Source organism: Melospiza melodia, chromosome 1, assembly GCF_035770615.1.
Source record: "Melospiza melodia melodia isolate bMelMel2 chromosome 1, bMelMel2.pri, whole genome shotgun sequence".
NCBI lineage: Eukaryota > Metazoa > Chordata > Aves > Passeriformes > Passerellidae > Melospiza > Melospiza melodia.
Genome location: NC_086194.1, coordinates 141,082,655 through 141,107,953, shown reverse-complemented (window position 1 = coordinate 141,107,953; position 25,299 = coordinate 141,082,655). Strand labels below are relative to the sequence as shown.

At 45.2% G+C, this 25,299-nt stretch overlaps 1 protein-coding gene across 6 annotated transcripts in view; it reads left to right on the top strand.

The window, feature by feature from the left end:
• The first annotated feature begins 14,063 nt into the window (after positions 1-14,063).
• EYA1 (EYA transcriptional coactivator and phosphatase 1) overlaps positions 14,064-25,299 on the top strand; it is a 158,838-nt gene continuing 147,602 nt past the window's right edge. For all 6 annotated transcript variants that reach the window (XM_063170265.1, XM_063170256.1, XM_063170229.1 and 3 more), the window contains exon 1: positions 14,064-14,116. The gene's annotated coding sequence lies outside the window, so the exon portion shown is untranslated. The remainder of the gene's footprint in view (positions 14,117-25,299) is intronic.

Below are 25,299 nucleotides of genomic sequence, written 5' to 3'. Positions count from 1 at the left end.
AAAAATCAAAATGCAATGGTACAGCAAAATAACAATAATTAAAAAAAAAAATGCGGTCGGGAAAAGCATCACCAAAACCTCACAAGGAAATATATCTGGCATAAAGTCCCAAAATAAACACTTTGCCAAATACTTGTTGGCAATGACAAGTTTCCATTTATGTTTGTAAAATGACAAAAAAAAATCTAGAAACTATTATTTGTTTTCTGCGTAAACTTTGCCTGTATGAAAGGTACCATGCTTTTTCTTTATTATCCTTTCAAATTGCTGAAGTTTAAATTTTGTTCCACTCTGAAATTATCCTGAAACACACCCTGCAACAGAAGAACTGTGGATTAAGAGTAAGCATAAAGAGTTTAATATCAAAAACATCACAAAATTATAATTAATTTATGTAATATGCCATGATAAATGCACACTGTAAGATTGCAGTGTTGTGGTAAATACATTTCTTTAAAAATTAACACTCACACAGCAGATTATCTTTTTTCTGTATTCTTTAAATGTTCTGACTTCAAAATGCTTTTCTATGTCAATGACAATCTTAATAAACTACAATTAGTTCCACAAGGCACTTTCTGATGCACAAGCCCCTGGCTTGATTGCGGTGAATGGTGGGTATTTCCTGTGTTTAAGTCCACATATGGATTGAGTAAGGCAGTGGCAGAGAGACTACTGTTTTCCTTCACTACATCTTCATTTCTTTTTCAGAGGGTAAGCCTTTTTTGTTTTTCCTGGCTCTGTTGTCAAAACATTGACCAGAGTTTTGGCTCGTGGTATTGGAATACGAGGCCAAAACAATCCTCTGAAAAGCGGTGTGGCAAAATGTATTTTAAATCTATACATTCACCATTCAACCATGGGAGTAACCACGCCCACCACCCCACTCTGTGGTTTAAAAACAACACGGGTTTGCCCCCAGAACGGTTTGATTTATTTGACAAGCTTTTTCAAGCTGGGTATATCAACATTTAAACTGTTCTGAGGCTTGGCTTCCTACATCACATGTACAGCAAGTATTAAAACACACTCTAATCATTTTCTGCCTCTATTAAACTAGACAAGGTGAATGCATTGTGCATTCTGCAAGATTTCTTTGAAAACCTGTCAGTCTCTCCAAAGACAGATAAGCTAAAGTGATTTTCTTTTTTCTCTGAAACTTACAACCGGGACCTTTCAAATATGACCTTTATTACATCCTTTTTGGAAAATACATTGTTATGATTAATATGCAGTCCTAATTCCTGTTTCTGACATGCTAAAGTCCAATGCAAAACAGTAAAAGATGACACATTATAGAGAGCTCTTCATAAAATGCAGCAGAATGCACGAGTACACTGTGAGAGTACAAAATATTTTCTGGCATTATTAGAGCAATTCTCTTTCCTCAGGGGTAACAAGGAATACAAACAAAAACTTGGATGTAAAAATGAAATCAGGACAAGACCAATTTTGCACACATGATTGGGAAAATTGAAGTACAGAGATGGTGGGTGGTAGATTAAACCATCTATCCAAACAGAATCTAATATTCTGAGTGCTGTGGTGCAATTCCCCTGAACCAGAACTCCGGTATAATTTACTCCCAGCTTTTTGTGTTCCATTTTTTATGGTGGGTACCACATCACTGAACCGGGCCTCTGTTGGTGCTGCTCACATGGACGTGGTCTATGTAACAGTCACACAGAGAAATATATTCACAGACATGCAACAATAAGCCTAAATTTAAGGTAAAGCGGCGGCTCCACCTTGAACCACCTATAAATGATCCGTGTGACACTTGAGCCAAATTTAAATATCCTGCCGGAATTTACTCCCAGGCTGCACGGCGGGAAGGAAGGAGCGGGCCAGGAAGCGCTTCTCGCCCTTAAATCAAACACAAACCTCACAGCCAAACCTGCTCGGTCCGTGCGAGCTGCGGAAAGCTTTGCAGGGGCTGGCGGGGGATGTTCGTGTCTGCGAATGCAGCGACACGTGTGACGGCTCCCGTGCCCGGCCGGCCCTAATTGCAAGGAAAGCAAAAGCAATTAGCGCGGGGGAGGGCGCTGCGCTGGATTGGCCGCTGCCGATGGATGTCCCTCCGCCCCCGGAGCCCAGCCCCGGCCCCGGCACTGCCCGGGCCCCCGGGGCGGCGGCGGGACCCGGCCGGGCTCGGTGCCGGTGCCGCCTGGGGATGCTCGCTCATCCCTGCGCGCCAGCTCCTCCTGCAGCGCATTCCCGACGGCCTTCCTCACGAAAACCGTAAAAACCCAGCGCTGGATTTTCGTGGCTTAAAACAGAGACCTAAAGGAAAAAAAAAAAAAAAATATTAGCAGCGTTTCAACAAACTCCATAAACCCGAGATGCGAGAGCAAGAGAGAAGAGAAAGGGGGAAGGACGAAAAGCTGAAAGTATCAGCTTTTTTTTTTTTTTTTTTTTTTTTTTTTTTTTTTTTTTTATCAGGGAATAGCAAATAGCTTCGTTTTCACTCCAGACACCGTAACTTGTTTTACGATTAGTGATCTGTTTAAAGATTTGTCCTGGAAGTACTTGATATTGGGTTACAAAAGGTTACGTTAATAGCATTAAGCCATAATGACCCATGAAGCGCTGCAAAAAGGCTTAGAGAAATCACGCTTCTTCCTTAAAGAAATAAATGTAAAAAATGAAATGAAATGAAATGAAATGAAATGAAATGAAATGAAATGAAATGAAATGAAATAAAATAAAATAAAATAAAATAAAATAAAATAAAATAAAATAAAATAAAATCACAGCGGGGCGGGAGGCAGTGCCCCATTCGCGTTGGGCTCCAGCCCGGCCCCGGAGCCCCCGGGGTGCCCTCGCCCCCCGCCCGGCCCTGCCCTGCCCTGCCCCGGTGTGTCGGCCCTGGGCGCAGCCGCCCGCGTTATGGTCCGGAATTAAATGTGTCTACTAATAATCTATAGTCTCGCTCGCCGGGGCAGAGCAGACAAACAAAATCGTCATTCCAAATGAAAAGAAAACACTATTTCTTAGAAGTGTTTAGGAGGGTGCACAGCAGGGCATATTTTCTTTCTTACTGGCAAGAGTTTGTAACTGGATCCCTTAACATTACTGAGAACATGAAAACATGAAACAAAAGTATTGATCCAAGAATTCGCCGAAGAAAAGTATCCAAATACACACTGGTTTATTTGAAATTTTTTTTAAGGTTACATCAGATGTTTACGGGGGAAGTCCGAGCTTGAGATACAGCCCCCCCGTGCCCCATTCAAACATACGGGGAGGAAAGTGTCATTTGTGTTGTTAAATTTACATTACGTTCGCTTTAATTGCATCAGCTGCTAGATTGATCTAGGAATAATGGCATTTAAGAGGAAAATAGCAATCATCTTCAGAAGACTGCAGCATAATGGAGGAACCTAATTAATTTAACTTTGCAGTCTTCCATAATGGCTGCACTTTATCACTTCCACAGATGGAGCTTGAAGGAATTAACAATGCTGTTTATCCCTGCAGACATCTCTGACTGTGGTTAGCCAATGGCAGATTTCCCACTTAAAGATGCATTTCTTTACTTGAGGGAAACCAACCCGAGCCCTGGCAATAGCTGTTGAAACTTGCTATTACTATATGTGTGTGGGATTTTGAAAACCTGAGAAAATGCACAATATGTGTCTCTTTATGGTCTCATCAAGTGACGCTGGAAGAAGACAGAGTGTTTCCTTGCTTACCAGAGCCAAGGTTTTTCCAGTACCATTTCGGTTTCTCTTCCTTTTTTCCCCCTTCACTAGATTTTTTTTTTCTTTACAACGTATCCTGCAATTTTTTTTCCTTTAAAAAACTCAGTACGTGTCTTTTTCTAGACGCGTAGAATTCAACCCCTCTCCTAGATGATTTGCAATGTTTACCGGCTTTTCATGCCTGGGAAACCTGAGTAGACTTGAGGTAAGCACTCCTCCACACACAAAACACGGTAAAAACCGGATTATTTGAACAAGCTGATTGTTTATTATTTCAGGAAACGATGCATTTTCCACGCTGCCATATTCTAGGGTGCACCTGAATATCACCCCTGGGTGTCCGAGGAGAATCGGAAGGGAGAGATACGCCGTGATACCAACCTAGGGATGACCCACAGCATATAAATGCTCTACACCATTACCCGCATAGCTGGACTAATAAAAAGTGTTGTTTGGCACCTTTGAGAAGAGTATTTGGTACCCCAGCAGCAGGGACGTGGGGAGTCAGCCACAGCAGGGAACCAGAAGAGCACACCGTCGACACCACTGTCTCTACCTGCTCCTGTAAAAAGAGAAACCTTTTGAGGGGTCTCGGAGCCAAGGATGGTTCTGCGTTCTGTGTGCTTATATATTCGAGGCGGATCTTAAACTGTATTACTGTATTGCTGCTTTTTTTTTTTTTTTTTTTTTTTTAAGGTTTATTGGCATCCTGAGTTGATTGTTGCTGTTGATTTGTGGGAGGGAGTGAGGCGGGGCGGAAAAGGGCGGGTTTGCGCACTTCCAAGCGCCTGGCAAGAAAATCTCCCATCCTTGAACTTAGACCTTACCACTGCCCAAAAAGACAATCTCGCACCGTTCTTACACGCTGACAGAGAAAGCGTCTTTTCCATCCCTCGTTTGTAGCCAGCAGGGTCCAATGGAAACCTGCTCATGCAGAGAAAAAATGCAGGGCTGCTGGTAAAATTCATACAGCTCTCAGTTTTTATAAAGTAAAGGTGAACGGCAGCCCAGGAGCCACCTGGGCTCCTTGTGCCGCGTTATTTAGGAAGGCAGGCTTGGATCCAAACCTGAATTTGTTAACCTGGCAGGTGCCTCCACCAGCAGCCAGAGGAGTGACAATGAGTATCTGAGTCATACTGTCATTTCTCTCGGTGTCAGAATAAGTCCCCTGCTGCTGAGGGCATGGAGGGGAGAAGCTCCCGCCTTTCACCCCAGGCAGGAGCGCTCCCATCCCCCGGCTCCGTCAGGCCGGTACGGCGGGGAGAGCGCCGGGGTTTGAGCCTGCGATGGGCGCCCCGCTAATGAGGAGATGGTGATGCTGCTTCCCTAACCGGTCTGAAATCCTGGGTGCTGGCCATCTGAAAATAATCTGGCACATCGATGTGTCTATACTTCCACGGGGAAGAGGAAAAAAATTAAAAGGAATACAAAGATGAATGGGCGCAGGAAGTAGCGCAGGGGATCTCAGGCTCCGCCTGGCAGGTAGCTTAAGTCTGAGCGAGGGACAAAACATGAAGTGTTTGAAATCAGTTGCACCAGAAAAAGGAAAAGAGAACAAACAAGCAAACAGCGGCCAAACCTCGGGGGCTGGGGGGAAGATACCAGGCAGGGCCGCACGGTGAATCCCGGAGGCACTAAAGCACAGCAGCGCCGGCTGCACCTGCTCTGCCCGCGGAACCCCCGCAGACCCGCCGGGCCCCGAGGGTGCCCGCAGGCTGTCGGGGCTCCTGAGGCGCTGGGGAGCCGAGGGGGAGCGCTCGGAGCTTCTCCCGGGACCGGGGCGGGGATGCTGCCGGGTGTCGGTGGGGCGGTGGCTGCGGGTGGTTAAGTTCTGCTTGTGATGGAGGATAACGCCGCTGTGGGACCGCGGAGCTCTGCAAATCCCGCCCGCGTTCCAGCCCCTTCTTAGTCGGTAGTCACACATTCCCAGTGATACCGATTTCACTGAAAATGAAGTTGTTGGGTTTTATTACACTGGCAATGTGTAGCTGTTAAAAGGAACACAGATCCCAGCGGGAAGCTTTCCCGCATGCCGCGGGATCCCGCTGTACCCTCGGAGGTGCGGGAGGGCCGCGCCGGCCCCGCCGTGCCCGTGTCCCGCTCGCAGCGGTGGGCGGGAGGGGAGCGGCCGAGGCGGGGGCAGAGCAGGGAGCGGGAGGCGGCCGCTCCTCCCCTCGGCTCGGGGAATCGCCAGGGAATCCAGCAGGACTTTCCTGTTTACCCGGCCCCGGTGGCCCCCGCTGGTGCTGCCTCTGGTGCCGGCGGCCCAGGGAGGGGAGCAGAGGAGGGGGAGCACGGGGAGATTGTGGCGGCTGTGGTCAGCCAGGGGATGGGCAGGCTGCAAGGCTGGCGGCTCTGTAGCCGGACCTGTGCTGCTGTCCTGCTCAGCCAGCGAGCAGAGCTGCTGTGCGGAGGCAGCGGCATCCTCCCCCTCCCTTGCCGGAGCAGGCCAAACCTCTCTGGCGTTCCCGCAGAGCCGATCTGCAGCTGGGGTCAGCAGGGCGGGAGCAGGAGCTCTGACGCGCCCCCCGGTATCAGATCCCCCCGTTTTCCTCACTCAGGCTCCACTCACAGCGCCAGCCGCTCGGGCAGGGCGGCAGGGCCGGGCCGGCCCCAGGTGGGGCGCGGAGCGGAGCGGGGCGGCTGCGAACGCCTCCCCTGCCGGCCCTTGCCGCCGCCGGGAGCGCTCCGGCCGGGGTTTGAAACGGGGGGAGCACGTAAATCTTAAAATCTCCTATGAAAATTAATAAAAACACACGAAATCCTAGACAGTCCATAGCAACTGATTTTTATCTACCGTTTTACGCGCTTCGTTATCCACCTAAATATAACCACGCCGTGATTTAATGTAGTTCACGGAGACCACAGGCATTTTTGGCTTCTCTCAGCCTTTTTATTCTAGCGTTGGCAGTGGCCTGACTTCAGTCTCCTCTCAACATTTGACTGTATCTGGGAGTTGGGATAAGACCAAAGAGGAGGAAACAGACTGCATTCGATGTGTTTGTCTCGGCATCACTTCCAGCCAACCTGGGGAACCCCTAGCGCTTCAAACCCTGGTTTTAGGTCATTGTCCCCGTGCCTTCGTTTTCTGCCGCCGGGATGTCCCGACGGGCAGTTTCCCTGGAAGCTGGAGACCCCGGTCGGGCTTGCTGGAGGCGGGGGTTGGCTTTAATCAGCGTAGTCAGAGAACCAGAATCAGGTGTGGATGTGTTTCAGGGCATGTTTGCATCAATCAGTATTTTCGTTACAATCCTGTCAACAGTTTTAATTCAAAGCGTATGCTAAAGCCGAAGAAACTGAGCCATACATGGAAAGAGTTATTTTTAGAAAAATATCGTTAAACAAATTGGCATGGATGAAATATTCTGATGGTGCTAGAGGCTAACATTTTTTTTTCTTAGCTTTATCAACACAGAAATGGCTCGAGGCTGTGTCGCAGGGCGGTCTGTAATTTTGGCGAGCATCGACCGTGGCCTGCCAATCCATAGGAGCGCATCCTCTCCTCCTGAGCTTTTCCCTGTCGGTCTGTGCCAGGCGCAGACACAGCCTTGCGCTTGGCCCAGCCCCCGGAGCGGCGGTGCGGGCACCGAGGGCAGCGAGCGCGGTCACAGGGGCGGCCCTTGCGCGCCCCGGGCCGTTCCGCACCCCCGCACCCCTTCCCCAGCGCGGCCTCCCGTGCAGCGCCCCGCACGCAGCTCCGCGGGCACCGCGGTGCCACCGCCGCGCTGCGGGCACAGAGGGCCGGGGGCTGCCGTGGGCTGTGCCGGCTTTGCGCGGGTTGTACGCGGTTTGTACGCGGTTTGTACGCGGGTTTGCGGGGGCAGCCGATGCCAGGCGCGGCTCTCCAGGGCCGAGTGAGGCCCCGCACCGCCCCGCTCGGGAGCACAAACTCACCGCATTGAAGGCTGGCCCGGCGGAGAGGCGCTCCTACCTGCGCTGCATTTTTGGCTCAGCTATTTGCGCGGGGCCCTGCGTGCGTCTGGCCGGCTCTTTTCGCTCCCGCTCCCCGGCATCCCCAGCTCACTTTTCACATCAAATAGGCCATTAACTTTTGATCCTGCCTGTTACATTCCAGGTTTCCCAGTGATGTTTCCTGCACACTGAGCCCCCCCTCCGCCCCCCCCTTCTCTCCCACTTCGCATTTAAACACGACCCGGTAGATCTGAATTTCTGTCGAAAATGTAATTTTGAACATATGCACTCATTCGTCTCTTCGCGCTTGGCCTCACACCGAAGTCCGTCTCGGAGGAGGGACCTTACGTTTTAGATGCCCCAGAAGAGCGCTGAAGTTTTGGCTTGCCTACATCTTTCAGCGACCGAGCCGGAACGAGACCTATTAAAGCACAGACTGCTGCCTGCGAAGACAATATCCATAACTTCAAAGTCCTTAGGCGACTATTGGCAATGGCTGCGCTCAAGGGCAGCAATAGGCCAAAGGGATCAGTGGGACATTGTCTACTCCCGTTTAGAACGTTATTAAGCGGGAGCAGTGACTCAGGCTTCAGCCGAATAGGAATAGGTTTTGCGGTTTTTTTCTCCCCCATATGATCTCCTAGTTTGGCCGTAAGAAACCACTGGAGTGACCGAGCAGTGTTGGAGGAGCATCCCCCGGGTGCCACAGGAGGTCACCTCAGCGAAACGGGGCTCGGTCCATGGTGGGGGGAAGGGGATGACTTCACGCTTGGCTGCAGCCCAGTCCGGCCCACAATCCGGCTTCCCCCGAACCCCGCTGCGGGGCACCGAGGCGACAGAGCCGCCGGGTGCCTTCCTGCCGTGTCCTTCGGAGCATCCATCACTCAAGGGCTCCTCGTCCCCCGAGCCTGGAAAATCCCACAAACAGCCGGGGAGGGAGGGAGGGGAGTGTCCAAGCAGCGGGCTCGGCATCCCCCGCCGGCTCCGCGCGTCCCGGGCCCGCGGGGCGGAGCGGGGCGGGCGGCGAGCGCGGCCCGGCTGGGGCGGCTGCGGCCGGGAGGCGCCGCTTCCCCCGCGCCCGGCCTTGCTCCTGGCCCTTTGCACTGCCCAGTTTCATCGTGGGAAAATATTTACTTAAAATTCGTCGTTTCGTTACATTTTTTGACAAAAAAATTCTCTTTCTACAGTATTTCCAGACGTGTGTTCAGAAGGGATTTGAGCCAACTCAGAGATGGTAATTTTAAATTCAAACATTTCTCCCCAGATAGCTAAGGATGATACCTTTTCCTATTAACTTGTCAGAAATGTGTTGCAACGCCTTCATATAATTTCACTCACCAAAAGAAAACATTTATTTTAATTTTGTCATCATTACCATAAATAATTGCCTTGTTAATTACTATTTTCTTCAAAGACACCTGAACGTCCTGTTACAAACACCATTTCCTCAATTATACTAAGAAATTTTCTGCAGTGAAACAGGTGAGGATACAGGTAATGACAGATTAGCAGGACTTAACATTGTCAGCAAAAATGATTAAATTACACCAACCAGCCTCTTGGACTGCTGGGAGCTAAATCGAGTCATAATGTTCTAAAGAAAAACAAAGAATGTGAAATACGTACAAGTCTCCCAAGACTCCTTTGACTAAACTTCTGTACCTGATAAACTGCACTTCAAAATTTGCAATACTGACGGCACTTAACTACTTTATGAACGGTCTTATGTTCAATAATGCACAAGTCCATGTTAGCAGAATATGACATTAAACAAGTGGCTTGTCGCTCTGAATGGTTCAGCCTCCCGTTAATACCGATGTTAGGCACACAGGCTTCTGATTCCAGGCCTTTACTGCTGAAAAACCTCATCTAGAGTTGTGCAGAGAGCACGGTTAAGGGTGTTCTTTCACTGCACTGGAGTATTCAGTTTTAAGATCTTAATGAGCTAAGGCACAATTAAAATTACCAGACAGTTTAAAATACAGGATTACATTGATAATTTACTCTATAATCTGGGTTTAGCCAGTTATTTCATGGAGTAAAATTCTGTAAATCCATATATTCATGAATAGTTCAGGGAGCAGTTTCACTAAAACATAAGCGTCTGCATTGTTAGATCTTAGCATCCGATAATTTTCAGATACTGAAAAAACAGTGCTCAAAAGTCATTGGAAGTCAGAGGGACTTTTCCCACTGACCTGGAGACTGTGGGAAGTTTCTATCTGCAGCGACACAATTAGCAGATTATGAAACTGGAAGACGATCTTATCTGCTCCTCCACACAATGCTAAATGGCTGCTTTTCCCACCTACCTCCATCTTCATTAACTCTAGACAACCACCTATCAGAAAGATAGCGACAAAATAATGTATTACTGGGGGGATGGGGTGGGGAATGAGCAGCATAGCAGAGGGAAACATACTTTAAATTATATTTAAATCATCCAATCATATGGAAGATAAACACTGGTGGTATTGAAAACATAAGCATCACATATGAAAATGGTTTATTTTGGGGAGTTAAATAAAGTATAATCAAGAGTTAGAAGATGAGACAGATTAACATTTGAATGGACTATTTGTTATTTGTCTTCTCGTGGGACCTTTTAAAGGAATAGGTGGAGATCTATTGTCACATGTGGCTCTCCAACACGGCATTATGGGTGCCAGTTTGCACTGGATCCCAACAGCATCTGTCTCAGAAATGTTTCCCAGTTCCATCAGAAGCCATTAGGCATCATTTGAATTTTGTCTTTTTTCGTAGTAATAAAAATCTTGCTTTTAATTACATCTACATGTAGCTACGGACAGCATCTGATCCTGGAACTGAAAAGCTGAGTTTTATTTGTCCTTCTTTGCATGGATAAGTCAGGTTCATACTCATGGCAGTGCTTTTGTTTGTAACAAAATGCCCGTCGGTGACTGAAGGAATCAAAGTCTGACAAGACTTTTAGAGAGACAAAAGAACATTTACTAACTAAGGAAGTCCGGGTTTATACTTCCTTTCTAGTATGAAACTTAAGTGAAACATATTGCAGAAACTGAATGTAAGTTTGAGACGCTTCTAGAAAGTTAAACCCCGGTGCTGGGGTTTTTGTAAACTCATCAGGGCAAGGTAGCAGCAAACCACAGTAGACCTGATTCAGAAAGAAAATGTCATACAGATAGGACACAAAAATGTCCTTGGAAATGAACTCGAATCCTCCAGTCTCTTAAACCACACTGTATTCTTGAATTATGAATTTTGTATTTGGATCCCTTGCTTAGTTGAAAGAAGTGTAAAGACAGCTCCCTACTGGCAAAGTATCTGAGGAGGTTACAGAATGCTGTTTATTCCAGCGAGTGTCTGGAATAAATTATGTTCAAGAAATTGGCTCCTGATACTCCTATTTCAGATGAGAATTTGTACAGAGTGCTAAGTCCTAACACTTCTGGCCAAACCATGGGATTCATTAGGATTTGCCATTCATCATACCTGCCAGAAGCTCTCAGATTTGGAGAGGTGCTTGTTTTGAGGAGTGAAAGAATAACAGAAAAGAAACTGTTTACCTTGGCATTACTGTCAGCTCTCAAAGGCACCGGGCTTTCAAATTTCAGGGCTATGAGTTGTCAGACCTAATATGCTTTCTTACTATTCCTACTGAAATTCATTAGCTACATAAGGAAGACCCACACCAGTTTTAGCTGACATTATAGGTCGAATAAACCACTTAACATTTCAGAGGTTTCTATTGCAGATAAGGGGATAAATGGCAGCAGGTGACCTGGCAGCTCTTGGGGTGGGAGGGAGTTTTCACAATTGGTTTTTAATCCAGTAGCAACAGCAGATGCTTGACAACTCATTAGACTGGGGTCTAGGAAGCAGGATGGCAATCTCACTGCTATTCTAAACATTTTGATCTATAAATGTTTACCAATTTCCTATTGTGAAAGGTAATTATGCTGATTTTTTACTCAGTGCCTAACTATCATATAGGCTTCACTTGAAGCCTTCACTTGTGTTCTTTTCACAACATTAACAGCTCATAACCCTGCAGAAAAGGAAAGCTAACAGAAATACCTCTAAGCCAAATCTAAGACAATCCACATCACTTACCACCAGAGTGTCCAGGGCTTCCTGTAGGAAGGAGGTCCACTCTTTTATGAGCAAGTTGAGGGCTCTCACGGTCCTCCTTGGAGCTGTATTGCCAGCATTCTCACATGCCTGTGCAACAATTCTGCTCTTGCTGCAGTGGACATTAAGATTTTATTCTGAGGTATCAAACACAAAAATTAGAGCACCTCTGGGGAATTAGATGTGCTTTGGCAGAGACCTTCTTAAATATTTTTGGTATGTGTATAGCTTTTGAATACTCTCATACTTGCTCAAAATTATGAAATAAGAATATTTGACTTTTTTTTTTTTTTTTTTTTTTTTTTTTTTTTTTTTTTTTTTTTTTTTTTTTTTTTTACCAGTAAGATTTCTAGATGAAAAAAGAATTTGGACGTACACTTAGCCCCACAACTGATTTTGAAAAAAGGCTTCATGCCAGAGTGGATAGTCAAACAAAGATCATGAATTTCTGAAGAAACTGCATTGTACAAGGTAGAATATGGGCTACACATGTCTATTCCATAAGTCCAGGAAAAAGTATGTTGTAGAGATGAGATGAGGTTTTCCATTTTGCTTCTAGAGATTTTTATGGAATCACATGTGCTGCTCTCCATTACATATTCCACTGCAAGAGAGCAAGTAGATCAGCAGCTTTACCTTTCTTGAGTCTTTTTCATAACCTGTGAACCAAAATTTTTACAACCTTTATATCACATTCACAGCTCAGGTATGCTACCAAAATTTAATCTCCTTCCCTGCAGTGTAAAAATCCATTATCCCATTTTTGTGGGTCAAGGTGAGTTTTCGCTACTGGATTTAGTGGGAATTAAACTTGGTTTTATACCTTAAAATGATATTGAACAAGAAATACAATGTTGAAGTAATACAGGTACAATGAAAGTTTAAAAAAATATATACATATAAACATCTCGTATTTGTCAATTCAAAATACAGCCTAATGGATTCATTTACCTTCAGAAGAATGTGGATCTCTGAGTATTTTGTATATGGCCCCATGAGTGACATTTTAATTAACTCTCACCCTTTAATTTACAGGATTGGAGTAGAAATATGTGGAGGACAAAACTCTTGAAATTGTTAAAAAGTTAAAATGTATTACATGTGATTTGTGTCCTTCAGGACAAATATTAGATATTCTAGTGATTTAAAAGGCATTGCTTGTATACTGACATAAATGCTTGTGGGGACATAATTTCTTTAAAGGCAGAAGTAGGTTGTTTACTTTCTGAAACTGGCATAAACGCCCACCAAGAGGGCTGGGAAAAGAAAATAGTGGAAGAGTATGTACTGAAGACAAAGAAGTGGAATGGAAGAACTTGAAGCAATAGCACCTTTTTTGTTTCCTTTCTGGTTTAAGGGAGAGGAAAGGGAGGACAAGAAGGCCTGGACTGCACTGTTCATATTTACAACTATAGGTAAAAGAAACCCCAGCAGCTCTGCTTACTGCTTACTTCAGTGTCTGGACGAGGCTGCCAGACTGAGCAGTGCTTTCACCTGTGTTATACTCGGATGCCCGAGCTATACACCTCCTGCAGGGTCTGAGTTCATGTCTCTGGGATGAGGAAGGGAAGAGGATGTTCTACCCCTGTTCTGCAGTAACTTTATAACTGAAGCATAAGACATATGGAATCTGACCCATCTTTCTCTCTTCATGGGTAATGAGGAGGGATGGATGCGTACAAGCGCGGATTTTAGGGATGATCCGAAGTCCGCGGGATCAGGTGCCGTATGCCTATCACAGCTTCTCCCAGAGCAGCATTCCCACGCAGACCTTGACGCCTCGACTCATTCTGTGCCTTCAAGCGATGGCTTTACGCACGATGGCGAGGAGCGGTGTCAGACAAGCCCTGGGGCCGGGGGATGCTGCCGGTCCCTTTCCGACTCCACCGTGCGGGCCCGGCGCTGCCAAGCCAGCGGCGGAGCTGCCGGCCGGGCTCGGCTGGGTAACCTGCAGCCAGCCGTGCCTTACCTCCCGCAGCGCTGCAGGAGCCGGCATTCCTCACGGCCCATCCTTCCCTCGCTAATAACATCTTAATCCTCAGAAATTAAAAAAAAAAAGAAAGAAAGTAATGATTTTCGAAGCGCGTGTTGGTGGGGCGGGAACGGGGGGCGGCCGGCGGCGCTCTCCCGTGTGACGGCGGGCCGAGAGCGGCGGCGGCGGGCGGCGCGGCCGGGCAGGCGCGGTGCTGCCGCCGGGAGAGGCGGCGGCGGCGGGCGGCGGGAGGAGGCGGAGGAGGCGGTCGAGCCGCTCCAGGGAAGTTTTCTCGCCGCCGCCTCCCCGAAACCCCTCCCCGCCAAGCGCGGCTCCGCGCTCCTCGAAACTTACCGCCGGGCGCCGCTCCTGGGGAGCCGCCGGGCCCGCGCCGCCGCCCCTGAGGCCCCGCGGAGTAAGTGCGCGCCGGGCCGGGCCGGGCCGGGCCCGCAGCCGGGGGTGCCGGACACGTGGGGCGGGCGGGAGGCGCCGGCTCAGCGCCGGGGGTTGCGCGGGCGCGCAGCGGAGCGGGGCCGGCGGGCGGAGGGAGGGAGGGAAGGAGGGAGGGAGGGGCGAGGCCGCGGAGCCCCGGCGTGGGAGGGGAAGGGGCGGCGGAGCGGGAGCCCCGGTGCCGGCCGGGGCCGCCGGGCGCTGCGGCTGCGCTGGACGCGGGTGGTGTGGCGGAGGGTGACACAACGCGGGTTGTGTGTCGGAGGGTGACACAACGCGGGTTGTGTGTCGGAGGGTGACACAACGCGGGTTGTGTGTCGGAGGGTGACACAACGCGGGTTGGGTGTCGGAGGGTGACGGGCTGTTGTTACCCGTGCCCGCTTCGCCGTGTCCGCCTTCGCCCCGCTCTCCGGGGCTGCCCGCTGTGGGCACGGCGAGTGTCAGGGGAGCGGGAAGCGCGCAGCTCCTCCGTCGGACGAACGGGGAAACGGGCACCGACGGCGACCCCGCCGAGCGCGACCGCAGCGGTGTCCGGGCACGGCCCCGCGGGGCGGCCCTGCCCGCCGGGAGCCCGCCGGCTGCCTGCCCCCCGCGGGTCGGGGCACGCAGGGATCGTGCCCGGTGCTCCCCCATCTCCGCTCCGCGCATCCCGGCACCAGCGGAGGACAGCGCAGAGCGAGGGCAGCAGGGAGAGGGTGCGCCCACAGGTGCCTCAGCTCGCTTTCCGAGGCTGTCATTTCTCCCGCCGTCACCTAAGACCTTCAAAGAGATAGATGGATGTGGGTGCTCATGAAATGGTCTTAGTCTCTGTTGTTCATCCTGGAGATAAAGCTTAATTTTTTGGAGGAAATACTCTGTTCTTTAAGACTGTACTCAAATTGGCAGTTTTTCTATCAGAAAGTCAGAGTTTTCTTCAGTTATGAAAATATAACAGTAGGCTTCCCCCCTCGATCCCCCCTCCTTTTTTTCCCTATTAGATTGGTAGCAGCACAGTGTTGTTTAAATTGCACAGAGTAGCTCCCACAGACTTTTAGTAGCAAAACACTGTTATTGCTACATATGCTCCAGCAAAATGCAGTATGAGCAGCAGCACCAGACAGTTGCTACGTTTGAAGACTCACACTTTCCATGATACTTTAAAAATAAAAATATGGTTATAAGAAGAGAAAATGGTCATTCAGTGCTGTCAGAAGTTCTTTAAAAAGAGTGGTGTGTGGAAAGTCCCTATGAAACAATTTCCAGATTAGAGCTGTTCATTCTCTGCCAAAAGCTGTGTAAGCATGAGCCGTAATGAGGGGAGTTGTAGCATCGTGGAGTAGGCACGGAGCAGGTAGTCCAACTGCAGCAGAAAGTGAGAGACAGAAGGGCAATATGTATGGAAATGTCCCTAATTGAGGACTGCAGCTCGTGGAGGTAGCTGGCACATCTTCTGAAGGCTAGTCTAGATACGTTCTTCCCAAACCTTTGTTCCAGCTTGTACACAACTTGTTCTGCTGTAGATTTAAGTGTGATGTAAAGCACAAGAATGCATGTTCTTCAACAACCTTTTAAAATGTATGGATTACTCTTTCTGAATGGTTTACCAGCCCTCAAAGTTTTAGAAATTATAATAGCATCAATAAAAGTATTTATAACCCATTTAAGTAGAAATTAAGTCACTGGTTCCTTTGGTGACCATAACCAATGGTTACCAATAGCACCAATAACTGGTGTTATTCATTCCAAGCCTGATGTATCACTACTAATTTTCTTCATTAACTACATCTTCCCATGTGAAGTGAATCACAAACAGGGTAGGAAGAGAAGGGACAAAGCAAGTCGCTCTTTTATTTTTTGTTTGTTTGTGGCTCTGTCCTCCTTGTGCTGCAAAACTTGTCACTATGGGCAAGGTGAGGGATGGACTCTGGCAGGAGAATTGTAAAATCTTCAAAGGTCATTTGAACAGTTTCTCCTAGTCAGCCAGAAACTGGGGCCCTCTTGCATCCTGTGCATTTTGAGAGTTTTACGTTATTTTCTTTGTTTCTCTCATTCAATTGCTTAATTTCAGAATCCAAAAATGTTATTGCTCAAAATAACCTTTTCTTCTAGATTTAGAGAGAGGGAGAGTGATGCAAAATTAAGAGTTGAAATTGAGTTAGGAGGCTTGAGATTTTTATTCCTTTCTATCATTTTTACTCTATTTGACTGTTTAATCTGATATACCAAACATCATAAAATAATGATTTCTCAAATGTCTGGACATAACAATGTGGTTTTGGGTTTTTTTCCTTCCCTTTGTGACACAGAATATCTTCTCCCTCTATCTGATAGTGCTATTCCTACTGCATGGAGCTGGGAGGTAAAATACGAATTTACCATTGAATTCTGTGATATGGGTCAAGCTACCATGGAAATGGTTGGACCAAGAAGTTTGCCTGGATTTGATGGTGTGGCAGTGAGCTGTGGCTGCCTGGCAGTGACCCCCAGAGGTGCAGCCCTTGGGGGGCTGGGGGCAGCTGCTGTCCCCAGTCAGGCTTTGGGCAGGATGTGGGGACATGGGCAGTGCCCGCAGTCAGTGCCCCAGTGTGCCCAGGGCCCCTCTGTGCTGGGCTGCCTGGAAAAATCCCCGAGTGAACTCCCACCCTCTGAGGTGGGTCTGCATTTCTGCAGCTCCCCTTATAATGAAGTGAGCTAGGAGAAAGCTCTTTTTATTTATAAGAACGGAAATTGTGTGTAAAGTCCTTAAAATCAAGGAGGCCACAGCTGGGTACTTCATATGCTTTTAAAAGCTTTTCCAACTGCAAGTTGTTTCTCTGTCCTTCCCATGCTGTTTCCATAGCGAGTCACACCTATTGCTACTGAAAATTTTGAATTTTAATTACTCAGCTCAATAGCTTGAGCTCTTTATCATCTGAATATTGAAGGAGATTGCATGGTGTTGTGTGAATAAAATTTTGTTTTTTTTATGTTTTATATTGTTCACAAAAGAAAGTGAAATATTATGTTCAAAATGATAGTATAGTTCATTCTTCACTTTTTCCTTTATTATGAAATATTATTTATAAAAACTTAGCTATAGCATTATTTGATAAGTTAAACTATTTTTGTAATAGTTATAAAAATCGTGTTCGATAGTTAATAACCAGTGTCTGTTCTGTTCTTCCCACTTAATAGTGCTATAGTCAGTAATATTTAACAATAATTAAAGTTTCATCTTGAGCTGTGATGGCGAAAAAGATTGCAAGACTATTAGGATAAGCAAACACTTAGGAAATGTGCCTGTTTCTAGAGGACAGTCTGATTTGTTTAACTACTTAATTTCTACTGTGTTTTGCTCTTCAGTGTTTTGGTTTTTTTATTGAGTGTATATAGAGTTCATTCTCATTGGTAGGTACAGTTTGGAGACATAGAGAACTGAAACTGAATATTGTTGTTTGACTAGGTGCATTTTTTGCTGACAAAAACCACAAAATGCATCTTTGTGTAGTTGTGTAAGCAAAACCTATTTATCAAGGTTCCAAATCCTTAAGATTTCAGTTTTTATGATGTTAATAATGAGGAGTTACTGAATTCATTTTCATGAAGATATAGTCTGGAAGAAGTCAGAGGAGAAGGATGTCGTCTGTCAAGCAAAAGATATGATGAGGTTGAACAGAACAGCATTAAAAACCAAAAGTGTTTTAGCATTGTTTTGCAAGGAACTTGGAGTCCTATAAATACTCCTGCAATAATTTTCTTATTCTTCCCTGTAATATTCCAATGCTAATTGTCCAAATTTGTCAACAGTGTATTGGTGGGGTTTAATTTCATAAGGAGTGACTGTTGGCTAGAAAAGAGAGAGAGGTCCCAGCCAGTGCCTCCTTGCTTGACCCATGGACAGCAGGGATGGTCCCACAGGGAGCTGGGCAGGGCCTTCCCTGGGATTGCTCCTGAGAGGCAAGAGCTGGGGATGTAGAACAGAAACGTGAAGGAAAGTTGGCATCATTGTTAGGTAAAAAGAGTGTCACTTCTGCCTTAAAACTAGTTTTCAGTTAGTGAATTGTGGGTATTTCTGGTCACCATGGGCCAGGCTTCCAAGAGTGTTTAGGTGGCAAAAGGTGCAGCTGGGTCTTTACTGTAATTCACAAGGGTGCTTGCAATAAAAACAGCCAAACAAGGAAGTGTAAATGGCTGTAGATGCTTAGGCTGATGTGGTGCCTTTAAATGTCCCATTGGATCTCACACTGACAGATCTGACAGTTCAGTGGTACAGCCTTCTGGTTTTCTCAGTTTAGGACCATTCATGCTCTTTCATTTGGATTTAACAGAGGTTGAAAAATTCCCCATTCTCAGAAATGAGTCCAAATGAAGAAAATAGACTACTTGCACCTACTAGTGAAATTCATCTCAATTTCAATTTCTACAAATACTTCTGCTTCTCCACTGCAGGAAGAGAAGCAGAAGTATTTGTAGAAATTGATCTGTTGTAAAGATTGAAAATACAATGCTCCTTGCAGTGTGTGATTCTTGTGACTTACCAGTGAAAACTTTGGTGGACCTCAAGGGACAGGGTCAGAGGAGGACAGAGTTTTCTTGTTGTAAGGAAGAGAGCAGCATCCTTAGCCTTGCTGCTGGTGGTGTGAGGAAGGTCCCTGCTATGCACCCTGAGTTGGTAGTTGGTTCATTGTGAGGTGTGCAAGTGGCACTCCCATGGGGACACCAGAGGCATGGCTCTGTGCCACACAAGGACAACTGCTCCCAAGGGCAGGGGGAGTCCAGAGGCAGCTGGGTGGTTCTCACAGAGTGTGGGACCTCAGCTGGCCCTGACCCAGTGCTTGGTCCCCCTCACCAGGAGATGCCAAGGCTTTGGCCTCTGCATTTCCTGGTTGAACGTTGGCTTTCTATAGCCAGGGTGACTCCCTTGCATCCATACTTTCTATTCCTTCTGTCTAGGTGGATTTTGCTGCTCTCTGGGATGCTGTGGCATCCACTACTGAAAATATTGCTGGTAGTGTTTCTTACTGGAATGCTTTTACCACCTTGAGGGAAGCCTAGGTTTTAATGAAGGTTGTTACAACTTCAGACTCAAATTTATCTGATTTATTTAAAAAAAAACCTTTAAAATTATAAAACTTAGACATTTCACCTAGAGGAAAATTACTTTAATTGCTCTGTGTAAACCTTAAAACCTCTACATGTGACCTGTATTAATTATAACTAGCAAACTTTTACCTGTTTGCACTGAATTATGCAGAAGCAGGACAAGTTGCTTGTTGTTAGACCACAAACTTTTATAGACTTCATATATTTTACAAACTACTTTAAAAGCACATGTAAAATAATAAGTAATGCTCTACCTTTAATCTAAATTTATAATAGGTGTAGAAAGGCTTCTTAAAGCACGTGTATAATTACTGCATTGTACAGAACCACACGGGTTGAAAGAAAGCTTTGTTTGTGAAGTATCTTACACTTCTCTCCTGAGCTAGGTAAGTGTTCCAGTTGCAAGTTATGATTTGTAGCTCAGCATTTTTCTTGTATGTATCTCATATTTTTTAGTAACCTTGACACTTCACCTAATAGTGTTAATCTGTTCATCCCCCCCACCTTTTGTAGTCTGTTTGACACAGAAAGCAGAAAGCAGATCTATTGCTCAAAGACGTGATGACAAAGGAATTGGCTGTTGCATTCTGGTTTTGTTCTTTGTTAATGATGTATAAATAAAACCAGGGAAATTCTAACTTTTTGACGATAAAGATCCTATGGAATGCTGAGGGGAAACCTGTTTAATCTTTATTTGAGGCAAAGTTCACCTTGTAAAATGTAATTTTATTAATTTTTAAAAGCAGAATTTTTATGTTTTGTCCTTAAGAATATTCTTTATTTCCTGTCCTAAACTGTTAGTGTGTTTTTCTGCTGAACAGTTTCAGCCTACATTTCAGACACAAATCAAGTTGATCCCACTGGATAGTTTAAATATAGTATTAATTTTGTAAGTAATTTAGAAAAGAAATTCTGGCAAGCAACTAACCACTATAATTTTAACATTGTTCTACAGCTTGGCTTTTGTGTGCATTTAGTATTCAATGAAAAATATGATCTTTTGCTATGTTTGGAGAGCTCTGCTTTTAGAATAACATTATTCCTTTAAATTTTTGTATGGATATGTCTCCCACTTTAGGCTTTTGTGGAGCTTCCTGCCTGAGGCGCCCTCCTGGATGTTTGTGTGTGGGAGATTGAATTTAGAAATTTGCCCTTTGCAGGCACCAGGTCTCATACCTGAAACACATACCAGGTCCTCATTCCTGTTCAAAACCATTCCTGACCATTGGATGCAGGAAGCAACTCAAAGGCTTCTTGAAGACAGTTTCTGAAACAGTTATATTTCAAGTTTAGATCTTGTGAAAGCAATGGCAAATTATTTACTTCATTTTTTCTAGTTCTTCAGTCTTATTACCCTTCTAACTTTTGAACACCACATTTTCAGGCTTCTGTCTCCACCTCAGGAAAGTTTTCTTTGTATTTGACCATCTCTTCCAATTCTGGGAGACCAGAGAGCTCTTCTGAGCTTGTTGAAATTAGCAACCAGGAGATACCCATAAAAGCATGCCAATATCTTTTGCCTTTTGTTTGTTTCTTCAGGTAGGACTTTTCTGTTATCCCCACTCCACTCTCCAAAGGTCTCAATAACTGTGCTAATCAAGCAGAATAATTTTTGTAGGTTTCTTCCACTTGAGGTGAATATCAAGGAGAGTGGTGAAGAACTGCTCAAGGATCTTATGAGACAAGTCAGTAGACAAGAAAATGACTACTGAAATTCTGCAGATATAAATGTGAACTGCTGAACCTCAGTTAAAATAGTTGTAGCTGTACATGGAAGGTGATTGGCCCTGGGCTGACCCTTTCAGAAGTGGGGTCTTGGCATCTAAGATAATTCCAAGAAAATTTGTTCAGTTCTTAGCAATTCTCCCAAAAATGAATGTTCAGAACTGCTAGGATAGGAACCAAAAAAAAAAAAAAATTACATAGGCTTCATGAGGAGAATAGACAAGTACTTGAGAGAGTTGTACTGAGGATTGCTACACAGATGAACTCCATCTGTCTCAGGAAACCCTCTGAGCTGAAATAGCAGGAAACTGGGAAAATGCCATGAAAATGGCATATGCTTGTTCTGTTCTTGCCCTCCTCCTCCTGTTGCTGGAGACAGCGCCAGGAGGATTGTTGGTCTTAACCATTGTCATGGCCCTTGTGTCCTCAACACCTTTTCCATGATTTAATGGTATATGGGAGAAATGGGGCACAAACTCTATTGTTGAGTAGTTCCTTCAAGACATATTTAGGCTTACAGTGTGATAGAAATTTTATAAATGTAATCAGGATTCAGAAAGTAGCACAGATGTATTTCCCAGAATGTTCCTGATATCATTTGTGTGTGATGTATTTTTTGTGTTCATAGTGCTTCATTTCTACCTTCCTTCTTGCTTGCTTTCACTCTTGAGTCTCTTTGGTTATTCTGGTCCAACACCCAGTGAGATTCCTGTGTAGGCAGATAAGACCTCATGTTTCCTTACCAGAACTTTAACTTCTCAGTGAAGTTAAAAATGTTAGGGAAATAGCATAGTTTTAATCTTTAAAGTAAAGTTAAAAGTGATTACCTAGATTGCAAAACAAAATTCTTGATGCTGAATTTATATTATTTCCTTATAAAGAACAAGATTTATTTGGTGCTAGACCTAAACTTGACAGTGAGTGTAAGAGCTATGGGTTTTAAACATGCCTGTCCAGGACACCAGAGTGCTTGTTCTATTTTATATAAAGGAAACCTTACCAATAAAACTGAAAACTTTCTGCCCTCTCTCCCACAGGTTTACTTCAGCCACAAGTCCTGACACTCGGTGTATTTCTGTTTGATGGCAGTGGAAAAAAAAGCTCTGTTGTGATGAACATGGATGTTTATTGGGGTGCAGAAATAGTGACTTACCCTCTGTGGTGTTGTTCAGTGTGTTACCCACACATCCCACACCAACTGCTGCCTGGCTACGGAGCAGACTGGGGGATTGCACACCCCCAGACTCCCTCTCTGCTCAGTGTCAGCTCTGCAGTTGGTGTGGGATGCCTTCATGCAGATGTGCATGGTAGGGCCCACACAACTGGGCGCCCATCTGTTTTGCTGCAGTCCCTGAGGCTCACTGGAGGGCAAGATGCTGTATTGCATCTGCAGGCATTCCAGGCTGAATCAGAGGTGGTCTTCAGTCACAGCCCTGGAGGTAATTGTTTATAAAGCTGCTGAAAGGTCTCTACCAAATTTCATTTTTTAAAAATACCTTTCCTCTTCCATTTTATTTCCTTCCTCTTTTTTTTTTTTTTTTTTTTTTTTTTTTTTTTTTTTTCCTTTCTTTTCAGTTTTCAGCTGTTACACTTGGCAAGTTTCTTTCCCAGCATTTGGAAATAATTGTTTTCTAAATGCTACCCAGGTTATCTGCCAAATGTAACACCTTAAAAGGAAGTGGGGGTGGGGGCGAGAGACCTACCTGGGAATGGAGTGAATGTTGTGAGTCTTTAGAAAGTGCCTAAAAGGAAATTTACCAAATATAGCACCTAAAATCAAAACCATTGAGTTTCCTCACATTAACTGTAAAATACCTCATGCTATAATCTACAGGGTAAAAAAAAGGCCATTTCATCCAGCCTCAGAACTTCTTTTGTTATTTTCTTTACTAAAAGATAAGGAACGTGTGGCTTTTTGGGCTCTTTTTCTTCTAACAAATGTGTATAGTTTGGGGAGATATAACTTTTTCAAAGTGTTAGTGGAAAAATCCATCAGTTCCTGAGAGAGTGTAAGAAAATAAGTAAGGGCAAAGCAGAAACCACTGATGGCACTAAAAGTGACCTTATCTTGGAGACTTTGCAATGGCATAATCAGCTGGGAGGTTGTAAGACAGGATTGATTTTGCTGGTGGCAGAGGAGCAGGATGAAAAGTTTAATTCCTTCTCCTTGGTGATGGAAGGGCTAAGGCAGCCCAAGGTAATGTGTTGGTGCTGTTTCTGGTCACTGTGAGTTTTGCCAGGGGCTCAGGGCAGCTGAAGGTGTGTTACAGCAGCCCTGGGACAGCTCCAAGGTGTGGATTAGTGGCGTTGGAGGTCTTGCATGGGAAATGCACAGCTTTTATGAGGAACAGCTCAGCAAGCATAAAGAATCAGGTTCCTTGTCCTTAGATGTAGGTGTCTAGGTGCCAGGGGTCAGCCATGGCCAGTTACTTTTTGGTCACCCTTGTGTTTGGTATTTTCTCTACAAGTGGTCACCTCCATTGGCACCTCCTGACTGTAAGAGGGTGTTTATCAGTGACTGTGTTTAACATCTGCTTCCCGGGTGATCCACCACTGGCTTTTGCCAGGTTTTCAGATGGCTGCTGGGATGGGGACAGGGGGACAGCACTGCCATGAGAAGGAGCTCGTTAAAATAAAGCTCCTGCCACCTCTGCAGTGGCTGGAGGGGCTGGCAGCCGCCCTGTGCCTGGCAGCAAAGGCGTGGGCTGGGATCTGCGTGTGTGGGGAAAACTGCACAGCGCTGGCGAACGGTTCAGAAATCCCCATAAACCGCTTTCTGTGCTCCTCTGTGGGTTCTTTTAATGCCCTTTTAAATGGCAATAGCTGCTTGGAAACAGGGCTGCTGGGTGCTTCTTTAGCTGGTGGGACTCTTAATACTGTTGTGTATTTAATGGTAATAATATTTCACAAAGCAAAGGACTTCCAAAGAAGTAGAGAAAAATAAAACAGGATATGTGCTTTTGTGACTTCTCTTCAATTTAAATATTTTTTTCAATAAATTGAGTTTTTGTCCTACTCATATTTGATGGCACATTTTGCATATAACAGCTTCTCTGTAATAGATACTGTGTAATTTGGATATATTTTTTGATATATTAACATGTCAAGGGAATTTAATTAGTTTTTGTTAAGCTTCACTAAAGGTTGAAAATAACCCAACATGGCAATTAGAATCAGGATAGCTGAATTGCTCTTGTTTAAAAGTTGAATTTTTCAAAATTAAAATTACTTAATTATTATTACTTCATTGTGGATCAGCTGTTCTGTATTAATATCTAAGCCCTCATGTTACTGTGACTTGATTCTGCTGCCAGAAGTCTCTGGTGGCTTCTGAGCAAGACAAGTCTTTGCCCCTAGCAGTGTGGGTGGGTGCCCACATATATAAGAGCTTTTTGTAAACCTCTTTTGCAGTGACATGAAGTGCAGCATATGTCAGAGCAGAAATTACAAGAGTAAGCTCTTTTAACACTGGTGTGTTGTAGGAATCTTTCCCAGAGAGAGAAAAATTTGCCACAGCAGCTCCTGCAAGTTAGGTCGCCTAATTACGGCTGAACTATAATATACACTAAAGCATATATGCTTTTTCCTTCTGGGCTTCAAGAGAAAATTACCAGTCTTTGTAAAGTTTTCTTTCCATTAGTAAAGAGAGCACTGCTGATCTGAAAATCCATCAGGTCATCCATACCAGCATTACATCAATTGACTTTTGAATATTTTTCCATTAGAAAAGGCTCCATTTTATTCCCTCGCTGAAGTGGCAGACTTTCAGTTTGTGCGGTTTTTCCATTTATTGAGTTTTGCAATAAAAGAGTTTTTGAAACAGATGTCAGTCATTGCTTAGGAGTGGGGCATTGTTAGAGGGCTGTTTTCTTCTCTCTTTTTTTTTTTTAAGTTAGAAAAAAATCTTTTCCTTTCCCTCCCTAACTTTAATTGTCACTTTTAAAAGCCATAAATAGTTTTCTAACCTATAATCTGGTGTCAGAACAAATATAAGCACCAAACCCTGATTTCACAGAAATATTGCAGATTGGCCATTGTTCTCAGCAGGAGCAGGACTGGATTTGATCTCTCAATTGTAAACCAGAAAGAAGGGAGTGGATGCATTGCAGAAGCATGGTTCATATTAGCATCTTCCTTAGGGTGTGGAGTGGACCTGTTAACACTTTCTTAATGCTTAGATTTTATACAAGTAGGCAAATATGTGCAGTGAGTAGTGTCCAAAAAAATGGATTTGAAGGGATTTTTTTTACTTTCTTGCTAGAGTCTTATCCAGGTAGAAAGATAAAGAATGAGACTTTGGTTCCTGCTCCTAAAATATATGTATTTCCTATGCAGAGTGGTTTTAGGACAAACAGAATGTCT